Below are 6,546 nucleotides of genomic sequence, written 5' to 3'. Positions count from 1 at the left end.
CGGTGCTTGGCGAAGCCCTGCAGGATTGCCACGCTCCTCCACCACCACCACACCATTGTGCTGATGCTAGATGGAGTCTTCCCCAACCTCTCCGTCTCTCCTTGCTGGATCAAGGCGTGGGAGACGTCACCGGGCTGTACGTGTGTTGAACGTGGAGGTGCCGTCCGTTCGGCACTAGGATCTCCGGTGATTTGGATCACGACGAGTACGACTCCTTCAAACCCGTTCTCTTGAACGCTTCCGCTTAGAAATCTACAAGGATATGTAGATGCACTCTCCTTCCCCTCGTTGCTGGTTTCTCCATAGATAGATCTTGGTGACACGTAGGAAAATTTTGAATTTCTGCTACGTTCCCCAACAGTGGCATCATGAGCTAGGTCTATTGCGTAGATTCTTTGCATGAGTAGAACACAAAGTAGTTGTGGGCGTTGATTTTGTTCAATATGCTTACCGTTACTAGTCCAATCTTGTTTCGACGGTATTGTGGGATGAAGCGGCCCGGACCAACCTTACACGTACACTTACGTGAGACAGGTTCCACCGACTGACATGCACTTGTTGCATAAGGTGGCTAGCGGGTGCCAGTCTCTCCCACTTTAGTCGGATCGGATTCGATGAAAAGGGTCCTTATGAAGGGTAAATAGCAATTGACATATCACGTTGTGGTTTTTGCGTAGGTAAGAAACGTTCTTGCTAGAAACCCATAGCAGCCACGTAAAACATGCAAACAACAATTAGAGGACGTCTAACTTGTTTTTGCAGGGTATGCTATGTGATGTGATATGGCCAAAAGAATGTGATGAATGATATATGTGATGTATGAGATTGATCATGTTATTGTAATAGGAATGACGACTTGCATGTCGATGAGTATGACAACCGGCAGGAGCCATAGGAGTTGTCTTAATTTATTGTATGACCTGTGTGTCATTAAACAACGCCATGTAATTGCTTTACTTTATTCCTAACCGGTAGCCATAGTAGTAGAAGTAATAGTTGGCGAGACAACTTCATGAAGACAGGATGATGAAGATCATGATGATGGAGATCATGGTGTCATGCCGATGACGATGATGATCATGGAGCCCCGAAGATGGAGATCAAAAGGAGCAAAATGATATTGGCCATATCATGTAACTATTTGATTGCATGTGATGTTTGTCATGTTTATACATCTTATTTGCTTAGAACAACGATAGTAAATAAGATGATCCCTCATTAAAATTTCAAGAAAGTGTTCCCCCTAATTGTGCACCATTGCAAAAGTTCGTCGTTTCGAAGCACCATGTGATGATTGGGTGTGATAGATTCTTACATTCACATACAACGGGTGTAAGCCAGATTTACACATGTGAAACACTTAGGTTAACTTGACGATCCTAGCATGTACAGACATGGCCTCGGAACACAAGAGACCGAAAGGTTGAGCATGAGTCCTATGGAGGATACGATCAACATGAAGATGTTCACCGATGATGACTAGTCCCTCTCACGTGATGATCGGACACGGCCTAGTTGACTCGGATCATGTAATCACTTAGATGACTAGAGGGATGTCTATCTGAGTGGGAGTTCATGAGATGAACTTAATTATCCTGAACATAGTCAAAAGATCTTTGCAAATTATGTCGTAAGCTCGCGCTTTAGTTCCACTGTTTAGATATGTTCCTAGAGAAAATATAGTTGAAAGTTGACAGTAGTGATTATGCGGACAGTAGAAAGCTTATGTCCTTAATGCACCGCTCAGTGTGCTGAACCCCAAACGTCGTCTGTGGATGTTGCGAACATCAGACATACACATTTTGATAACTACGTGATAGTTCAGTTAAACGGTTTAGAGTTGAGGCACCAAAGACGTTTTTCGAAACATCGCGGAACATATGAGATGTTTCGAGGGCTGAAATTGGGATTTCAGGCTCGTGCCCACGTCAAGAGGTATAAGACCTCCGACGATTTTCTTAGCCTGGAAACTAAGGGAGAAAAGCTCAGTCGTTGAGCTAGTGCTCAGATTGTCTGAGTGCAACAATCACTTGAATCGAGTGGGAGTTGATCTTCCAGATGAGATAGTGATGTTTCTCCAAAGTCATTGCCACCAAGCTGCTAGAGCTTCATGATGAACTATAACATATCAGGGATAGATATGATGATCCTTGAGGTATTCACGATGTTTGACACCGCAAAAGTAGAGATCAAGAAGGAGCATCAATTGTTGATGGTTGGTGAAACCACTAGTTTCAAGAAGGGCAAGGGCAAGAAGGGATACTTCAAGAAATGGCAAATCAGCTGCTGCTCTAGTGAAGAAACCCAAGGTTGAACCCAAACCCGAGACTAAGTGCTTCTGTAATAAGGGGAATAACCACTAGAGCAGAATTACCCTAGATACTTGGTAGATTAGAAGGATGGCAAGGTCGATAGAAGTATATTGGATATACATTATGTTAATGTGTACTTTAGTAGTACTCCTAGTAGCACCAGGGTATTAGATACCGGTTCGGTTGCTAAGTGTTAGTAACTCGAAATAAAAGCTACGGAATAAACGGAGACTAGCTAAAGGTGAGCTGACGATATGTGTTGGAAGTGTTTCCAAGGTTGATATGATCAAGCACCACACGCTCCCTCTACCATCGAGATCGGTGTTAAACCTAAATTTGGTGTTTGCGTTAAGCATAGACATGATTGGATTATGTCTATCGCAATACGGTTATTCATTTAAGGAGAATAATGGTTACTCTATTTATTTGAATAATACCTTAAATGGTCTTGCACCTAAAGGAATGGTTTATTGAGTCTCGATTGTAGTGATACACATTTTCATGCCAAAAGATCTAAGATGGTAATGATAGTACCACTTACTTGTGGCACTACCATATAAGTCATATTGGTATCAAACGCATGAAGAAGCTCCATGTTGATGGATCTTTGGACTCACTCGTTTTTGAAAAGTTTGAGACATGCGAACCATGTCTATTGGTGTATACGCATGAAGAAACTCCATGCAGATGGATCGTTTGGACTCACTTGATTTTGAATCACTTGAGATATGCAAATCATACCACATGGGCAAGATGACTGAAAAGCCTCGTTTTCAGTAAGATGGAACAAGATAGCAACTTGTTGGAAGTAACACATTTTGATGTGTGCAGTCCAATGAGTGCTGAGGCATGCAGTGAATATCGTTATGATCTTACTTCACAGATGATTCGAGTAGATGTTGAGTATATTTACTTGATGAAACACAAGTCTGAATTATTGAATGGTTCAAGTAATTTCAGAGTGAAGTTGAAGATCATTGTGACAAGAGGCTAAAATGTCTATGATATGATCATAGAGATGAGTATCTGAGTTACGAACTTTGGCACGCAATTAAGACATTGTGGAAATTGTTTCACAATTAATACCGCCTGGAACACCATAGTGTGATGGTGTGTCCAAACATCATAGTTGCACCCTATTGGATATGGTGCGTACCATGATGTCTCTTATCGAATTACCACTATCGTTCATGGGTTAGGCATTACAGACAACTACACTCACTTTATAGGGTACCACGTAATTCCGTTGAGACGACACCATTTGAACTATGGTTTGGAGAAACCTAAGTTGTCGTTTCTTAAAAGTTTGGGGCTGCGACGCTTATGTGAAAAAGTTTCAGGTTGATAAGCTCGAACCCAAAGCGGATAAAATGCATCTTCATAGGACACCCAAAATAGTTGGGTATACCTCCTAATTCAGATCCGAAAGCAATAGGGATTGTTTCTTGAATCGGGTCCTTTCTCGAGGAAAAGTTTCTCTTGAAAGAATTGAGTGGGAGGATGGTGGAGACTTGATAAGGTTATTGAACCATCACTTCAACTAGTGTGTAGCAGGGCACAGGAAGTTGTTCCTATGGCACCTACACCAATTGAAGTAGAAGCTTATGATACTGATCATGAAACTTCGGATCAAGTCACTACCAAACCTCGTAGGTCGACAAGGATGTGTACTGCTTCAGAGTGGTATAGTAATCCTGTCTTGAAGGTCAGGTTGCTAGACAACAATGAACCTACGAGCTATGGAGAAGCGATGGTGGGCCTGAATTCTGACAAATGGTTAGAAGCCATGATATCCGAGATAGGATCCATGTATCAGAACAAAGCATGGACTTTGGTGGACTTGCCCGATGATCGGCAAGCCACTGAGATAAATGGATCTTTAAGAAGAAGACGGACGTGGACAGTAATGTCACCGTCTATGAAGCTCGACTTGTGGCGAAGAGTTTTTCACAAGTTCCAGGAGTTGACTACGATGAGATTTTCTCATCCGTAGCGATGCTTAAGTCCGTCAGAATCATGTTAGCATTAGCTGCATTTATGAAATCTGGCACATGGATGTCAAAATGAGTTTCCTTACCAGTTTTCGTAAGGAAAGGTTGTATGTGATACAATTAGAAAGTTTTTGTCGATCCTAAGGATGCTAAAAGGTATGCTGGCTCCAGCGATCCTTCTAAGGACTGGAGTAAGCATCTCGGAGTTGGGATGTACGCTTTGATGATATGATCAAAGATTTTGGGTTTATACAAAGTTTATGAGAAACTTGTATTTCCAAATAAGTGAGTGGGAGCACTATAGAATTTCTGATGAGTATATGTTGTTGACATATTGTTGATTAAAAATGATGTAGAATTTCTGAAAAGCATATAGGGTTATTTGAAAGGTGTTTTTCAATAGAAAAACCTGGATTAAGCTACTTGAACATTGAGCATCAAGATCTATGAGGATAGATCAAAAACGCTTAATGGTACTTTGAAATGAGCACATACCTTGACATGATCTTGAAGGTGTTCAAGATGGATCAGTCAAAGAAGGAGTTCTAGCCTGAGTTGTAAGGTACGAAATTAAGACTTAAAGCTTGACCACGGCAGAAAAGAGAGAAAGGAAGAAGGTCGTCCCCTATGCTTTAGACGTAGGCTCTACAGTATGCTATGGTGTGTACCGCACCTGAGGTGTGCCTTGCTACATATCTGGCAAGAGGGTACAAAGGTGATCAATGAGTGTATCACCAGATAGCGGTCAAAATTATCCTTAGAGGAATAAGGAAATGTTTCTCGATTATGGAGGTGATAAAGAGTTCGGCGTAAAGGGTTATGTCGACGCAAGCTTTAACACCTATCTGAATGACTCTGAGTAGCAAACCAGATACGTATAGTGGAACAACCATTTGGGATAGCTCCAAGTGGAGCGTGGAAGCAACATTTACAATATGACCTAGAGATTTGCAAAGTACATACGGATCTAAATGTTGCAGACCCGTTGACTAAAACCTCTCTCACAAGCAAATCATGATCAAACCCCAGAACTCATTGAGTCTTAATCACATGATGATGTGAACTAGTTTAATGACACTAGTAAACTCTTTGGATGTTGGTCACATGGCGATGTGACCTGTGAGTGTTAATCACATGGCGATGTGAACTAGATTATTGACTCTAGTGCAAGTGGGAGACTGTTGGAAATATGCCCTAGAGGCAATAATAAATTAGTTATTATTATATTTCCTTGTTCATGATAATCGTTTATTATACATGCTATAATTGTATTGATAGGAAACTCAGATACATGTGTGGGTACATAGACAACACCATGTCCCTAGTGAGCCTCTAGTTGACTAGCTCATTGATCAATAGATGGTTACGGTTTCCTAACCATGGACATTGAATGTCGTTGATAACGGGATCACATCATTAGCAGAATGATGTGATGGACAAGACCCAATCCTAAGCCTAGCACAAAGATCGTGAAGTTTGTATGATAAAGCTTTTCTAATGTCAAGTATCTTTTCCTTAGACCATGAGATTGTGCAACTCCCGGATGCCGTAGGAATGCTTTGGGTGTACCAAACGTCACAATGTAACTGGGTGCTATAAAGGTGCACCACAGGTATCTCCGAAAGTGTCTGTTGGGTTGGCACAAATCGAGACTGGGATTTGTCACTCCGCGTAAACGAAGAGGTATCTCTGGGCCCACTCGGTAGGACATCATCATAATGTGCACAATGTGACCAAGGGGTTGATCACAGGATGATGTGTTACGGAACGAGTAAAGAGACTTGCCGGTAACGAGATTGAAAAGGTATCAGTATACCGACGATCGAATCTCGGGCAAGTACAATACCGCTAGACAAAGGTAATTGTATACGGGATTGACTGAGTCCTTGACATCGTGGTTCATCTGATGAGATCATCATGGAACATGTGGGAGCCAACATGGGTATCCAGATCCCGCTGTTGGTTATGGACCGGAGAACGTCTCGGTCATGTCTGCATGGTTCCTGAACCCGTAGGGTCTACACACTTAAGGTTCGATGATGCTAGGGTTATAAAGGAAGTTTGTATGTGGTTACTAAATGTTGTTCGGAGTCCCGGATGAGATCCCGGACATCACGAGGAGTTCTGGAATGGTCCGGAGGTAAAGATTTATATATGGGAAGTCCTGTTTTGGTCACTGAAAAAGTTCCGGGTGCTATCGGTAATGTACAGGGACCACCGGGAGGGTCCCGGGGGTCCAACAA

This window comes from Triticum dicoccoides, chromosome 6B (genome assembly GCF_002162155.2).
Source record: "Triticum dicoccoides isolate Atlit2015 ecotype Zavitan chromosome 6B, WEW_v2.0, whole genome shotgun sequence".
Classification (NCBI taxonomy): Eukaryota; Viridiplantae; Streptophyta; class Magnoliopsida; order Poales; family Poaceae; genus Triticum; species Triticum dicoccoides.
The sequence above is the reverse complement of the archived record's forward strand: the minus strand, read 5'-3'. Positions refer to the sequence as shown.